Genomic DNA, 16,401 nt, shown 5'->3' on the forward strand with positions numbered 1-16,401 from the left:
GCTGTTTCAGAGATTTAAATGTCATCATTCTTTACTACCCACTGGGCAGGTGAGGATCCTCGTCACTTGAAAAATCCCTATCTAAATCAAGATATATGCGGTGTAGTTTAAACATATACTGATCTATAATAAACCATTAAAACTTGAGCTCTGTGTAACACGCTGTTTTCTGGGCCAACACATTTGACATTTGCCTTGATTGGAAAACAGCAGGAGTAGGCATGCGCCTTCTCAGTAGGGGTCCTTTTAACTTGGCATCAAATACTTCAGACAAATAATAAATGAATAAATAAATAAATAAATAGATGAGTGAAAAGGAAAATAAAATGCAAAACTATTTTTTATTTCTGATTGCACGCAGCCTGAAGCAGAGATAAACTGTAATGTTGCTGTCACATGGTTGTCAGCTCCAAAGAATATGCTTTTCTTCTCATAGTACAGCAAGAGAAGTACCAATTGCTTTTTTGCTTAAAAGGCTTAAGGATGGCAAAGTTGGTCAGTTGGTTGACCAATCAGTCAATTCAGCACTTTGGTTCTGAACAAGAAAACTCAGCAAGTACAGGCCAGATTGCCATAAAGTTTACTGTTGAGAGGCTGTTTGAGGCCTACAGACCTTTGCTATTTTTGCCATTTGGTCAAAATGCCCGTTGACAAACACTTTAGTCATAAAAATGTCTTTCTAAACATTTCCATGACATCTGCTGTGTACACCCATATCCCCAGAGACCAATTTTTCAAATCATCAGGTAAGAATTTCCACTTGTGCATAATAAATATAAAAATCTAATGGAAAGAATGCCATGAACTTTATTAAACAGGTTCAAGCTCCCATGATGATCAACCTGTTTGATTTTACTGGCCCTAGTTCCCTTTGCTCTAGTGCCACCAATAGCAAATGAACCATATATAGGTTTTCTAGCATTTTTGTACTGTGATGTAAATAACGTTTGGAGCCTCTAGCAGCCACAAGTAGGGCATTAGACTATGATGGAAGGGACCACAATTTAAAATGGACTAATTATATTACAGTAACCAATCCTAGTAACTATTTGTTACTTTACCATTTTGAGGGTTTGACTTGTTTGCAGTCTTATTGGAAGTTGGATGGATGAGTTGATATCAATCTCGCCTGTTCAGTCAGTGGAGGTGGGGAAGGCAGCTAGCTTCAACCTACAGAGGGAATATTAGCTGCTAGCTAACCACCAGTTAGCTACATTCAGGAATACCCTGGCTATTGTAGGTACATTGACCCCCCTATTTTGCTGTGAGTACTTCTAGAGTGCTGCATATGGTCACCAGTGCCCAGTTACCTGTTGATGGTCAGTAAATACCTACATATCATAGGCTAGTTGATTATTATACAACAATGTGAAGATAGTTTTATATCTACAGTTTCAGACATACTGCATAATCCAGTTATCCAACAAACATGTATAAGCATTCACTGGAAAGTGCTTACTCACTACAAATCATGTTAGCATAAAGTAAACCTTAATCATATTACACCTTCCAGCACTTTTAGCATGCCTCTGCTTTCATACAGCACATCTGCTTTACATTTGGCTGACCTCAGGGTCTTTCTAATACATGCACTGGCACAGAACATTAAAAGACTATCAGACTAAGACATGTACAGGTCACAATCATTTTAGTTAAGATACTTAAAAGATTGTGTAGTGACTCAGAGTGGGTCACTCAGGTTATGCTTAAGGCCTCAGTGTGTTTCAAATGAAGTGCTTGTTGAATCATGTAACAGCATCCAAAAACCCCTTTTGTGGATTCAGGAGGACCAGCATAATTTTTTAGTACAATTTGAAAATCACAGCCACTTAACACAGGTATTTGCAATGTGTCAAGAGGTGTAGCAAGGGGGGGTTTAACTTCTCTCTCAAAGTCTTGTTTTTCATTCTTTATACAACTACTTTCATCAATTTTCACATGCACAGCCAAGTGCAACACCACAAAAGCCTTGAGCTTCATTTATACTCCGGAGTGGACGCGTAAATGGATAGCTGCGGATAATAGGGATGGGTAGTCGTTCTGTTTATACTACCTTCTGGGGTCCACTTGGAGGACACATTCCTCACATGTGCAGTAGATTGCCATCTACAGGAACGCGGACTGGTGTGGACTGGTATGCGGATGTTCGCACAGACCCTATGCGTACACCCTCTGATGACAAAATTACGTCACACAGACCCTTGCGGACTCACAGAAAGTATGATTTCAGCTTTCAGGGTGCAGTTTTATCCCCAATCATATTTTTTGATGAATTTATTGAAATACAGAGAAACAAAAGGACAGTTCTTGGAGAGAAACTGGTGAGGCAGTGTCTGTGCCTTTAAATGTGGTTGGATGACTCGTAGTTTGAACAAGATAGTTTGAAGCGTGCCGAACCCTTTAGTCAGATTTTAATGTTATTGGGCCTTTGAGGGATTTACATTTTTTAACAGCTATACATGTTTTATTTAAGTGTATTAACATCTAATGTGGTATCAGGACACCCGATTAAAACATGGAGAGACACTTTCAGTCTGAGCGCTGAAGACACTCTGAAATGTACTGCTATGGAGCTCCCTTGATTATACAGTAACAGAATCCACCGAGAATAGCACACACATCAATGTAACAGGACTGTGTATTTATGTTATGGGATTAGCAGCTTTGAAGTGCATGGAGAATTAACACTGCAGGATTTTCCACTTAGCTGGATGTAAAGCAGGATATATTTAAAAGGTGATTCCAACTGAAAATAGATTTTAAAATTGTATTCCTGAATGTCAATACACCAGATTGAGACAAAAATGGGAATTAGATACACAGTCTCATTTGATGCATGTGACAAGGCTAGTTATAATTGAAATAACATAAAAACTGTAAGCGTACTCTGTCTGAAGTCTTTCATTGCTGAGCTACTCAGGAAAAAAGTCTATGGCAGCCATCTTGTGCTCCAGCCTATGTGTCATATGAAGCAGCCAAATAACAGCTCATGTGTGGGTCTGAATACACATTCCCTTTTTATCTTGTTTGCATTTGGAAGAGACGGCAATGTAGTGAAGACAGTAGAAAGGAGAACACATCTGACAACATTATACTGTAGTTATTATACACTCACTGCAAAAATGTCTGCCTTAGCAAATTAATTAGCCTGGTTTCCAGTCTTAAATGTAGTAGTGTGAGGCAATTATACTTGTTTTAAGACAGTTTTGGTTAAAAATTCATTAGTCTAGAAATATTACATGTCCAATGCCAAACTCATCATATATGTAAGGTTTGTCAAAGCTTAACAGGGTTTTTATTTAGAGGCATTTTTTAGCAGCAGGAGTGCTTAATGTAGTGTTTATGATATATTAATGTTAGCTTAACATCATTTGGGGAAAAAAGGCAAAGTGGAACACCTGACATGACTTTTGGTGTAGATGGAATTAGTGCTGCTGAATTGGAAATTATACTGAATCTATCAAGACATATTCCATATCGACCCAAATATAAGGCAACCCTGATTATAAGACCAGAGACAAATAATTCTGACTGCTTCAAAGAGCCAGAGGAGAGTGTGCAAGTAGGTATGGTGGCCCCTAAGGACAAAGCATACAGAGTGAAAGCATGAAAACAAAAAACATACACTCCAAAACACAAAACGCTACAAATATCAAAAACTCACGCAACAAGAAAAATGGTACAAAGCTAATCGCTGCACTGGAGTTGCTCCAGGCTGATATAGGTGGAGTGATGGGCTTGAACTGACTAGCAGCTACACAGATAGACCGTAATCATAGATATATACTGTATCTATGGGCAGTAACAACAAATAAAAACATGTCAACAAGTCACACCGCTACACTGAGTAACGTGTTCATTTGAATCAAGAGTGTGATCACCGTAGTTTGTTTAGAAATGGCTCCAAAGACTGATGGCGATCACCTTTTCCATCTCTCTTCATAGCTTTGCTAGCTTGTTGTGTTACATATCATAACCTCTTGACTCTCAAATAACGTCTGTACAAAGTCAAGAGGTTGTGATACGTAGCACAAGAACCTAGTGAAGCTCTGTAAATGTAAAATGTGGCTGAGCTGGCTGTTTATGGTACAATACAGTACAAATGTATACATGTTTTTAGTGGTGATGCTTGATGTCTAATAATCATTTATTCAATGTCAAAATGTTGAATGGGGTGTTATAGTGGATGATCTTTACGCTGTAAGTAATTTACCATTGGGCTATTGCAGTTTTTTCAGTTTATCGTGTTAGTTAAGGAGAGGCGCACAGCAGTGAGGAGAGGTGGATTTACTGTATGGAAGTACTAATGTAGGGAGGAGGGTGAGGTAGGGACAGCAGAGCAAGACAGCGAGTTTATCTCCCACCAGATAAGTTCATCTTTCCCATGTCGACTGAAGCCTTTATGACACATCCAACCTTTGGCAGACATTTGGAAGGTCAATGATAATAATGTAATCTCTTTAAATGTCTCACTCTCAGTTTTGGACTGTGTGCCTCTCTAAGCACTTCCTCCTCTCTTTCATTTTCCTTCAGCCTGACTCCCAAAATCAAGACTCACCGGTAGTGGACATTCATTGGGAGAAGTTGCTTTTTACCCCCACAGCGGAGCTGTTTCATTATGGGTTATGAAGAAAATTACACTCAATTATCTCATTCTTGAGGACAGAAAGTGGACTTTTTTTTAGTCCTTCTCTTTCTGGTAAATCCAGCTGTCTCCACTATTCATTGGCCAATATCCCAGAAACTTGACCTGACCTGAATGTGTGCACAAGTGTGTACAAAGAAAATGCTGACAAAGGAAAATAAAGAGAGAAACTGGCCAATGGAGAAACAGAAACACATTTACAAACCATTATGAGCTCCACATCGGGGCTCCAAATGTCAAGCAGAAACAATAATCTTTTCAGGTGAGCGAAATCCGAGATCCAGGCAGAGCATTTATCATCGTAGTATTTCTTTTTCCAAATGTCACTCTGATTTCAGTCTGCCTAGCCCTGGCTATGGGCTTTATCAATATTCATAGTGACAATGAGAATAATAAAAACGGCATACTCATACTGCTGACAGATGTTGAATAGGCTGAGAGAGAGATGGATTTTGAAGCAGTAACAGGAAATGAGCCATTCATGCACTGACTCAATGCTGCTGAAAAGAAACGAGCAGCAGGATAAAGTTGTGAAGTTCTCATTGTATAAGCACAAGGACAAGGTATTGCTGTATCATTAAGCCCGTAAAGATGTTCTAGGTGGTATTTTTTTCAGAGTATGAGGTCTTGATTCAATTCCAGTTTGTCATAAAAGATACTGCTAGGCGACTAGGGACAGCATCAAGTTGGAGATAATTTATCAAGCAGGTCCAAGGCTAGTCTGTTACTTCAAAACGTGTGTTGTTCAAGCAGGCATATTGCCCAGTACAGGCAAACAGCTTAGTGATATTAGGCTCATAGACAAACAGAATTTGCTGGCAAACGTCAGGGACAGGGTGGCTATTGGAGCTCAATCAACCTGTTGAACTCTTCATTTAAGTGAAAAAAAAAACACCGTAAAGAACAGCTTCAGTGCTCTTTCTCAGTCAAGCCACATCATTCACATAATTTTCATATTCATCAAACTGTTCAAAGAGCCTTCCTCTTTTGTATGGAAGCATCTGCATTTGCCATGTTTCTCCACTGAATTATTGAACTTTTCCCCTCCTTTTCTTCATTAAATTCGTCACTTGTCGTGTGTCTGATTGGTCAGGTAAATCATACGAGGAGTCTCACATTAACCTCCTATCTGTATCTGTTCTGTATTCTGATTTACATTGGATGTTGTCAAATGGTCTTAACTACCTAATTTTTTTGAATAAAAATTGTTTGCCATTTTAAACTCCTCATGTGCATGAGTTTAGCTGCCCACAATGTTCAAAATTCCATAATGTTGTTCCTCAATTCAAAACTCAATTCATAAATCATCTATATTTGAACCCCCCTTTCAAACAATGAACTTTGATACTAAAAAAAAAGTATGATTTGAATCTGTACAGGGTGGATTATCTACTAATATCAAAGTAATGTGTTTGTATTTGGTTACTTCCCATCATCCTTTCACACTAAAGCACAGTAAAGTTGACAAAAGTGAAGTTTCCATTTAAATATTATGTACATCTTAACTGAAACTAAGTCTGTTTCAAGTGTACTTTGTCACATTTTCTTTTTATTGATACACCAACTTTTACACCTCAGTCTTTGAAAATAAAATTACTAATATCCGTAAATAATTTTACCAATCAAAAACCTGCTAGTGCTTCTCAGAGAAATCTAAATTCCTTTTGTAAAATTAGTGAAGGGGAACTCTGGAAAATAATTACGCAGCTGAAATCCTCAACTTGCTCCCTCAGTGCCATTCCCACTTTCGTTTTTAAGAAGGTTTTAGATAGTTTTATCTACGATGTACTTACATTGTAAACTGCTTTCTAGAGACAGGCATCTTCCCAGATACACTCAAAACAGCTCTAGTCAAACCTTTACTCAAAAAGCATACTCTTGACCCTTCTGTTTTGAGTAATTTTAGGCTCATATCAAACGAGATCCATGAAAAAGTTCAGTCTGGTTTTAGAAGAGGACATAGTATCGAGACAGTTCTTATAAAAGTAATAAATGATCGTACATTGAGTGCAGATGTTCTTGATCTAAGTGCTGTGTTCGATACAGTCAACCATGAGATACTCCTAGACAGACTTGAAAGTTGGATTAGACTCTCTGGAACCGCGCTGAACTGGTTTAATACTGACCTCACTGGCAGAAGCTATTTTGTTAGCATGATTTTCTCTTTGGTGTTCCTCATGGTTCAATTCTTGGTCCGTTACTGTTTTCCCTGTATATGTTTCAGACGGGAAAAACTGTTCACAACCGTGGTGTAAATTTTCATTGTTAAGCAGATGACACCCAGTTATTCTTATTATTAAATGGTCCACAAATAAAATGCAAAAAGTATGGTGAGGCAGCTTTTTGTAGCTACGCACCAAAGATTTGAAACAAACAGCTCAAAACTTATTTTGATGGTCTTGCTTTTAATTAACTCAACCTTTCATTTGATATTTCTTTTATATTGTTTTGTGGTTTTTATATCTTAAAATCGGCTTTTGCTGTTATTAGCTATTTTTACTACCAGTACTATATTTCTCATCTCCTCATGATTTTACCTCTTTTTATCTTCTTGCCTGTTTTTATCGTCTTATATTGTTTTTTGTTGTTTTAATGTTTCCTATTTTTAAACATCTTTTTTTTTTGTTTTTAATACTTTTTCTTGTAAAACACTTTGAGCTGCATTTTATATTATGAAAGGTGCTATATAAATGAAATTTATCATTATTATTATTATTATTATAATAAAAGTGAAAACTTATTTCTGCTTTCTTTTTTAATTCAGTTGTTTCCACACAGGTGGTAACTGGTACAAAACCTCTAATGTGCTGTCAAAAAACTGCAGCCATGAAACTTGAGTGCAAAACATAACCTACAAGTGAACATAAGCAAAGATGCTTCTAGCTATACAAAACTGATTTCACACATGATTTGTGCTGTCATTTGTACTTAAATTTCTGTCAGTCTCTCGCTGTATTGCCCTCTTGAGGACTTGTAGTTTTACTTTCACAGATACATTAAAACTTAAAATATATAGTACAGCCGTGCCATGATTTTCAATACATAAGCATTTGTGTCATAAATGCTTATACACATAAGTATGTTTGTGTTATTATATTAACTTGAATTCTGAAATAGTGGCTTTTTTTTTACCTCAACTGTAGAGAGAACCAGGCTTTTATCTGAGACAACAGCTTTACTCCTAATGTCCCCCATTCCCTGATAAATACAGACACCTTCCTTGTGTTGACCTGTTATCTCACCTTCTCTACCATCAATGAAACTTCCTGCAAAGATGCTTCACATTAAATGTTTTCCAGAGCATAATCCAACCCTTTCTTAGTAGGCATTTATTGTGAAATACCAGCAGAACTTGTTAAGTTTTATTGACAGTAGCTTATATATTCTTCTACTCAGTTATGTACTGTGATACACAACATATAAAGATATTTTTATTTTCATTTTGAAATTTGACTGATTATATAAAAAAAAAAACAACCAGTAAATCAGCGTTGTGTTTTGTCATGTCAACAGTATATTTTGAGGCATGTTACAGTACAAAAAAATAACAAAACTCTGACTTAACCATACATGTCGCATTCTAAATTATTACTTAAAAATTTAATAATGTTGACAAAATCCTCTGTGAATTGCAAACAATGTATTATTAATGTGAATAAAACAAGAACACTGACTGCCTTTATCCAATATGGAAATAAGAGTTATGGTGCTTAACTCAGTCAAATTGCACTACGTATTTATGTCTGTATCCATATTCAACATGTCAGACTTCAAGCTGAAAAGATGAAAGGATTTTTGTTTCTTTTCTGGCTTTAGTTTGCATCAAAAGATCTCAACTACATAAACAATGCAAGAAGCTTCTTTTCTCTGTGTTGGAAACTATCTTAACTAGATCTCAGCTCTGCACTGAAACAAAGCCTTACCCCTCTGATGCAAACGCACAGACACTGGCATCTCACAGGAACCCCCTTGCATTGTACAACAGACACACACTGTCTACAGCTCTGCTTCTCCCGAGCCTCCTCCCCAAGCATTACTATGTTAGCAGCCTGTGTCATCTTTATCTCACTAGAACACCTCTGTGCTGTGAGGTGCTGTGTGAGTGTGTGATCAGAGCACTAATATTAATATACTTTTCATTATTATGCTTCAAACATAACATATAATGGGGTAAAAATAATTATTAAGCACTTTTTGCACAATTCAATGTGCTGGTGCAGTGTGCTTGGACATTTCTCAAATTGTTAAACTATCTTATTTGTGTGTTAATTACAGAGCTTGTATGTTGTAAGCCTAGCTTGGCATAAAGACTGGGGAAGCAAACTCGCTAATTAACCATTCCACATTGATTGATTTGCAGCTTTTAATAGTGCAAACAGACCAAAGTATCGACACTACTGTGTCTTCATCAGAGTCAAAGAGGCAAACACATATACTGTATTTGATTAATTTTGATTTTCACCTTATATTTTCCTGCGACCGACCAGCACCTGTCTGAAAATACTGGCTGTGCATGGGGAGTTCTGTCCCTACATATACTGTATAGTCAAGCTAAGACAGGTGTACGTTTGTCATTGGGTAGAAGGTGGAACAAGAATTCAGCCTATTGGATAATAGATACAAGGATGGCTATTGCCAGAGCCAACGTCCAGGTGCCACACCCAGACATTAAAAACATAATATATTATATTATTATATTATATCTTTGAGTTACATGGATTCAAGCACAAAAGGTGCATATTCTGCCACCATAAATTATGAGTTAGAGGAAGTATGACAAATTTAGGTGGAATTTGAGGTTTTTTTAATATTCCCCAGAACTTTAATGAGCATATTCCATATTTTGAGTCCATATAGCAGTGTTGTGTTCAGAAAAACAAATCTTCATCTTTGTTTGGCCAGTATGCATCAAACCACAAGGACAGAACGTTTTTATGTTTCTTGACAGATAACAGTTTTACCCACCCTTTCGGAAATTTTATGCAGTGTCTTTGGCTGAAGTGCAGGTTGTCAGATATGGTCCTTGAGCACAGGTTTTGTTATAATATGTCTCTGTACAACAGAGATGAGCAATTAGGTTCAAGCACAGATCTGTTTTTCATGGTTTTTCACTGGGAGGTCATTAAGCAACACAGTGGAAACACAGGCCTGTATTTATTTCTTTTAATTCATTTATGAATAAAATATGATTTCTAACAGTGTATCTGAGGGCAGATGTCATGTTTCCCATAAGTAAGTGAAGGCTAACAGTGTTAAAGCTTTTTTTTAATACTCATTTGTCTAAAAATGACTGAATATATGCTTTGTGCTGTACTTCGAGACTAGAGATTTTCTTCATTGGTTATCCACCAATATATCCTGCTCCTACTTCATTTATAGTTGAGTGAAAGTCTGTGGTTGAATAAATGGCTTCAACACACCATTTTTGTTAGTCTGCCACCCATTTGTGTTTGTGAAGAACAAATCAGTTCTGGTCCAACAGGCTAAAGTTGTGGAATGAAAACTGTGTCAGAATTCATACATTAAATTGTCATTTCTGGTGGGTTTATAAGACTAATTTCAGCATCTGCGTGGTGTTACCATGGTGCAAGTATGTAAGGACAAGGTATTAGATGTGACAAGGTTAGATTAATTGGGACTTACACAAGCCTTGTATTTTAGTTTTTCCACAGTAGATTTGTGAAAAATTATGTGCACATTGAAGTCAAAAAAAGGTTTCATCAAGAAGCCAAATAAATTTGCTGGAGTGCCAGATTTGGCCTACGGGCAACTATTAACCTACCACTGCTGTGTAGGCAGAGTGGCAATGTTTATTAAGTATAGCCTATACTATCTCCTATCTACTGAATAATCAGTGTAGTCAGAGCCATATTTCATTCAGGGGTGTGTGTCTCTCATGCCTAAACAGCTAAATCACAATCTTGTATCAGAAACACCATCAGTACAAACAAGCCTTTAATATTCATCTCCAAATGTCATGAAAACTAATCATTACAAATACTAATCAGCATAACACTGAACCCAATGATCCCCCCACCACACTTGATTTACCCCATTGATGATGTCACCCAGGGACTGAAATCAGGAAGTGTTCATTTGCCTCAACAAAAAATGAATTGAAACAATACTTAATGTGTGTTTGACCAGGAAATGTCGATGTAACAAAAACAACTCTAAACACAAACAGACCCATGATATTAAGTGTTTGCAATGCTCCGGATTAAATATGGAACATTGGCTCAAACAAACAATTAATAAGCATGGTTAGAAATTTGTGAAGGTTCAAATGGAACATCTACTTATCACACCAGGACAGCTGTTCCTCCTGTTACAACTCTTTATGCTAATCTAGGCTAATTAGTACTGTTTCCACCTTCTGATTTAATGACTAGACATGATCTTTTAATCTCACTGTTGGAAAGAAAGCAAATGAATGCATTTCCCAAAATATTGAAGTATTCATGTAACACCCAAGAAACCACCTGGTAATGCCCAACAGCAACCATGCCCATTTCTCTAGCAACCACCCAGCTGCAGACTGTATACAACCTGACAACCACTTAGCAACCACATGGTAAACACTCTATAAACTAAGTAGAAACATGTCCATAAAAACTCAAGTTCATGTAAGTTTTGTTCTGGGAGCAAGCACAAAAATTTTCTGTGAAATATTGAAACTTTTCCAGTGACACGCAAACACACACACACACACACACACACACACACACACACACACTCTGGTAGGTCTAACTAAACAGCATGAAGTTGTAGCAAGGCTCTGAGGTGTGAGTTTAAACTTGAGGCTCTGAGCACGGTCACATCATGTCTCATTCTCTATGTTAGCAGCCCCATGGTGTGTGCAAATGTCAGTCTCTCTCACTCTCCTGTCCTTAGTGTGTATAATGTGTTTGTGTGTGTGTCATTCCATCTCCCTCCACCTCCCCCCTTCTCTCTCTCTCTGAGGTTTAAATTATTTTGTTGAGCAATGAAATGTCAAAGCAGATTAGCAATGTTTAGACAGGAGGCAAGGGGAGTATGGAGGAGAAACTAGAGAGAGAAATAACAGTACAGCAAAAGAGGAGGGAGAGGGAAGATGTTTTTGAAAAGCATACATTGAGGTTTTTGCAGTATTGTCATGTTGTTCAACTTCTCCAACAAGTGATAAGAATATAGATGCCAAATTCATCCATATCCTATAAGCTGAGCTCAGGCACGTAGCCAATCAGAAGGCTTCCTTTTTCACTAGATCATCCACCGAATAGCAGTCACTGAAGACTGTTTCAATTATCTGACTACCAATAAAAATAAAACAGTTCTTGTTTCTTGCTTCTTGTTTCATATGATGATGATGATAGGTCAGATTTTTTTTTAAGTGGCAGTGCATTTTGCAAATGCCAGATTGTAAGCAGCTCCTCCTCTCTCACTCAGTGTACAGCCCATGCATTGCACACAGGAAAAGAAGCCTACTGTCTGCTAGCTAGCTGCATTCTTGCCTCAGTCAAACACCTTTGGTGAAGAGGGATTAATATAGCCCACCAGCACACACTTCTCCATCGCTGTGGAAGATGCAGAACATGAAGTGTTTTTACAGCAGCTGAAGAAAAAGGTCACAGTGGACAGGGCCTTTCCATCACTTGTTGAGGTGCTTGACGCATGCACCCTTGACATATTTCCCAAAATGAATCGTCTCCTAGGGGCACTCGCCACCCTACCCATAACAAGCTGTACTGTTGAAAGACTCTTTTTAACTGTCAGTTGGATAAAAACTGGCATCAGGGCATCAGTGATGACATACAGACTGAACTCTTTGTCCCCTAAAAGAACTGACTGAAGTGTTGGACTATAATGAAATAATTTCAGTGTTCAACACCAAGCCCTGTTGTCTCCTGCTGTGATCATCAAAAGTAAGCTAATTTACAATTTCTGACTGTAGTAGCCTATTGCCTATTTCAGTATTACTGTTTATGGGATATAGGTTTTGTTGGGTGTACAATTGGATTTCATGCTGATGTTGCTGTGTATGGCATCTGTGTGTGTATGTGTGTGGTTATTGTGGCCACCATGCCAGGCTATGTTCAGGTGTCATTTTTAACGTTACTGAGGATGTTGGTGCTAGTGTACCTCTACTCATACTTTTGATTAATGATGCTGTTGCGTCTGTCCGCTGTGTGTGTGTGAATATGTGGCCACTGTTCCAGGCTATGTGATGCTGTTGATGTTCGTCTTGGTGCCTGTAACATTACCTCTGATGATGTATAAGGCTTGTATGATTAAACTGCTGAGCATTCAGGCAAGTGTAGTTATAATAGCCTATTTTGGTTAACATACGTGTTTCAGAACCTTTTCACTATGATTGGTTTTGGACGGGCTAGGCCCACCTGATTTTCTCTGTGCCCATACACACTGTGATTTCTGTCTACACTACTGGCTGAGCTGCTTGCTTCAGCAGTTTTTGAGCATGCATTGCTCCCTTCAGTTCCTGCCAGAGCTGCCACGCAAGACTTCAAATTTGTTAATTTAAAGGGATTGTGGTGCAGAACTGCTTGTGTCTTTTGCATTATTGGGCCTCATGCAAGAGGCACTCATACAACATATTTCCTCTTAAAGTAAACTGGTATGTTTGAACCTGGCATATTTCTCATAAATGTGGCCATTGCGACTGGGGAAAGTTGCACAAACTTCTTACAGCTTACGTTTTTTCAACAACAGTGGATTTTCATTGTGTAGTTATGGAGTCCGCCAACCCCACACAAGATTAAAATCCACACATGCATGACCGATTCACAGGAAACAATGCAGCATTTAATCCAGCATTGCTGATGTTAATGTTATGCCATTAAGAGATCCCTTTATAATGCACATTCATTGGAAGTGATGGGGGACCAAATCCACTGTCCTTCCATGCAAAAATATGTTTAAAAGTTTACTTCTATCCATTGAAACACAAAGAGGAATTTTTTTTTTTACTAAAAAGACTGTAACTGTGGAAGATATGTTTTATTTGACTAACTCAGATGGCTGAAGCTTCATATTATCTTCACATAAGCTTTTAAATCTATTTTTTCTCAAAATGAGGGCTGGATTTTGTCCCCCATCATTTCCATTGTAAGTGCATTATGAAGGGATCTTCTAATGGTCAGGATAAACAGGAGGAATGATTACAGCAAGAAAAACCTGTTTCAATGTTCATATGGGCATCTGATGGTTGTTTTAAGATTAAAAGAAAAAATGTGAACCTCTCTCAACATTGAGAGCATTTAGCTGGTGAAACACAGGGTGGTTGTTATTGTGAAGTGATGCCAGTTATTGACTGACTCCTTTAATAAAACATGAGTTTGTTTGGCTGCACTGTAAACTGATACACCAGTTGCTCCTCTGGTGTGTTTCTGACAAAGGAGCTACTCAAGGAGTGTTGGCTGTTGTATTAAACCACACTTTCTGTTACCACCAGTAACCACAGGTGTCACCAGATCTACCAGGACTGAAATCATAAGGATTACAACATTCACCAATTTTCTCTTAGGCATAAACAAATTCACGCATGGTCCAGACTTGTCGTATGAGTCAAACTAATAGTCTGCCTTTCCCTAAAAGAGAGAAAAACACTAGTTTGACTTAAGAATTATGACTCATTAATCTGACTGAATTTAGACATTAAATGTTATTGAAATCAGCTAAAGTAGGAGAATTATGATTTACCAGTTTATTGAGAGGTTAACAATGGCTTCAGTATGACAACTTACAGTCCACATTGCTAGAAAAATTCTCACACTCCACCAGCTGCCTCAGGGTCTCAAAGCAAGTCGCTTTCCAGGAGAATATCCTCCGTTAATAACACCTTACAGTGTAACATCAGCTGTAATAGAATGATTTTCTTAATGAGTGTCACGTCCACTTAACTGCCACCCGTATAAGTCATGGATCATTCTGCTTTAGCAAGATGCCTTTTGGCATTCAACTTTAAGTGAACTCAGTCCTTCTTTCTGTCCTACTGTCATGGCAGCCTATGTGACGACACAGCATTGACAGCTTTAGTGATCATTTCAAGTTTTTTCATGTCCCTTAATATGAATACTGAAACTTCTCTATTCATTGTCTCCATCTGCTGATGCAAATTTTACTTTTTACCCTTAAATGACATTTTTGTGAATAAAACTCTCCCACAAATGAAAGGAACATGTAACCTATATGACAATTTGGGGCCATTGATTGTGCACCTACTCATGAACGGTTGGCATTCATTAAATTCATATGTTAAATTATGAATTTACAAAATGTTTGTGCAGTTAAGAGAGTTTCTGAATTTCGGAACACTCATATGAGCAAACCTCACAGAAAAAGATTTAGGATAAAAACAAGGAAATGCAGGAGTCCCACTGTCTGTTTGCACAACCCAACTGAGCTTTAGATTCAGATAGTTCAGACAGATGGCACACAGTTCTCATTAAAAAATCTGTGATATGGAGCAAAAATTAGATTTTTGTCAGTGATGCAGACTGAATGAGAATAAGGCTGAAACACTGGGTATATTTACAAATACTTAAATTTCTTGGCCACCACGCTTGTTCCTGAACAGTGACATTACCTATGCAGTACAGAAGCTTAAAGTGAAAAAGCTGGTTTTAATGTGTACACTTTAAACGAGATCAGTTGAATCTAAATTCATTTTAGGCCTCAAAAGCCAGAGAAATTAAAAGAATGTGTGGAGTTTAGATATCCACTCATGCCAGGATAATCAATCAGGCCACAATCACCCAAGAGCATGTTGTATCACCAAAACGATCAAATCAGAAAGACATGCAGATCATGCACCAATTTGGCACAGTGAGTTGAAAGCTGCCAAACAGCACAGGACAGAAAATAAAACCTCTTTGCGCCTGTTACAGTCACACATATGCAAATTATATCTACATTTCATTATTTGGCTGATAAAATATGTATTTGTAGCCTCATCCGTGCAAAGCAAGATCACAGCTAATTCAGTGACACTTAGCCACAACAACTCTACTACTGCTATGATGTTTGTAATTTGCAGGCATCGTGGCCAGCAAGTCTGATTAGATTAGAGAATGCTCCAGTTATAAAAGGGTTTATGCCGGCCTTGGTGGATTAGTCTTAAAGGGGACATATTGTAGAAAGAGAGATTTCAGTTTCTCTTTTGATTATAAAGCAGGTCAAGGTGCTGTAGAAATACTGTCAAAGTATCAAAGCGCTCAGTCCACAGAGTAATGTACACAGCATGTATTCAGAAAGTGTGCCTTTAAATGAGCTATTTGGACTTCCTTAAGATTGTGATGTCACAACTATATGCTCAGCGTTTCCCCTATCATTGCTTCGGAGGGGCGTTGGACCCCTCGCCCCCCCGACAGAAACAAAATATGTTTGTTTATGTTATTTTCTTAATTTATGTGCACTTGTTTCATTTCAGCTCAGCTCTTTGCTGTCATATATGGTCATGCTAATTTCTCTCTTCTCTTCAGCTCTCTGTCTGTTACTTGTGGTTGGCCTGGGCATGCATCACTCAGAAAACAGTCAGCCAATCAGAAGAGAGAGACGCTGAGCACTGTTTCAGGCTGTATTCATGGCTTGTACAGCTGTAACTAGGTTCTTTTTGACCATAAAAACATGCAAATGTTTGTAAATAGACCACAAAAATGAAAATATTAAACTGGGAAAGGGGCATAATATGACCTCTTTAAAGCTGAAGCAATTTATGTGTGGCACGCTGTGTGATGAAGGTGCTGTTTGCTGTGCAG

Source organism: Thunnus maccoyii, chromosome 8 (assembly GCF_910596095.1).
Source record: "Thunnus maccoyii chromosome 8, fThuMac1.1, whole genome shotgun sequence".
In the NCBI taxonomy this organism is placed as follows: domain Eukaryota; kingdom Metazoa; phylum Chordata; class Actinopteri; order Scombriformes; family Scombridae; genus Thunnus; species Thunnus maccoyii.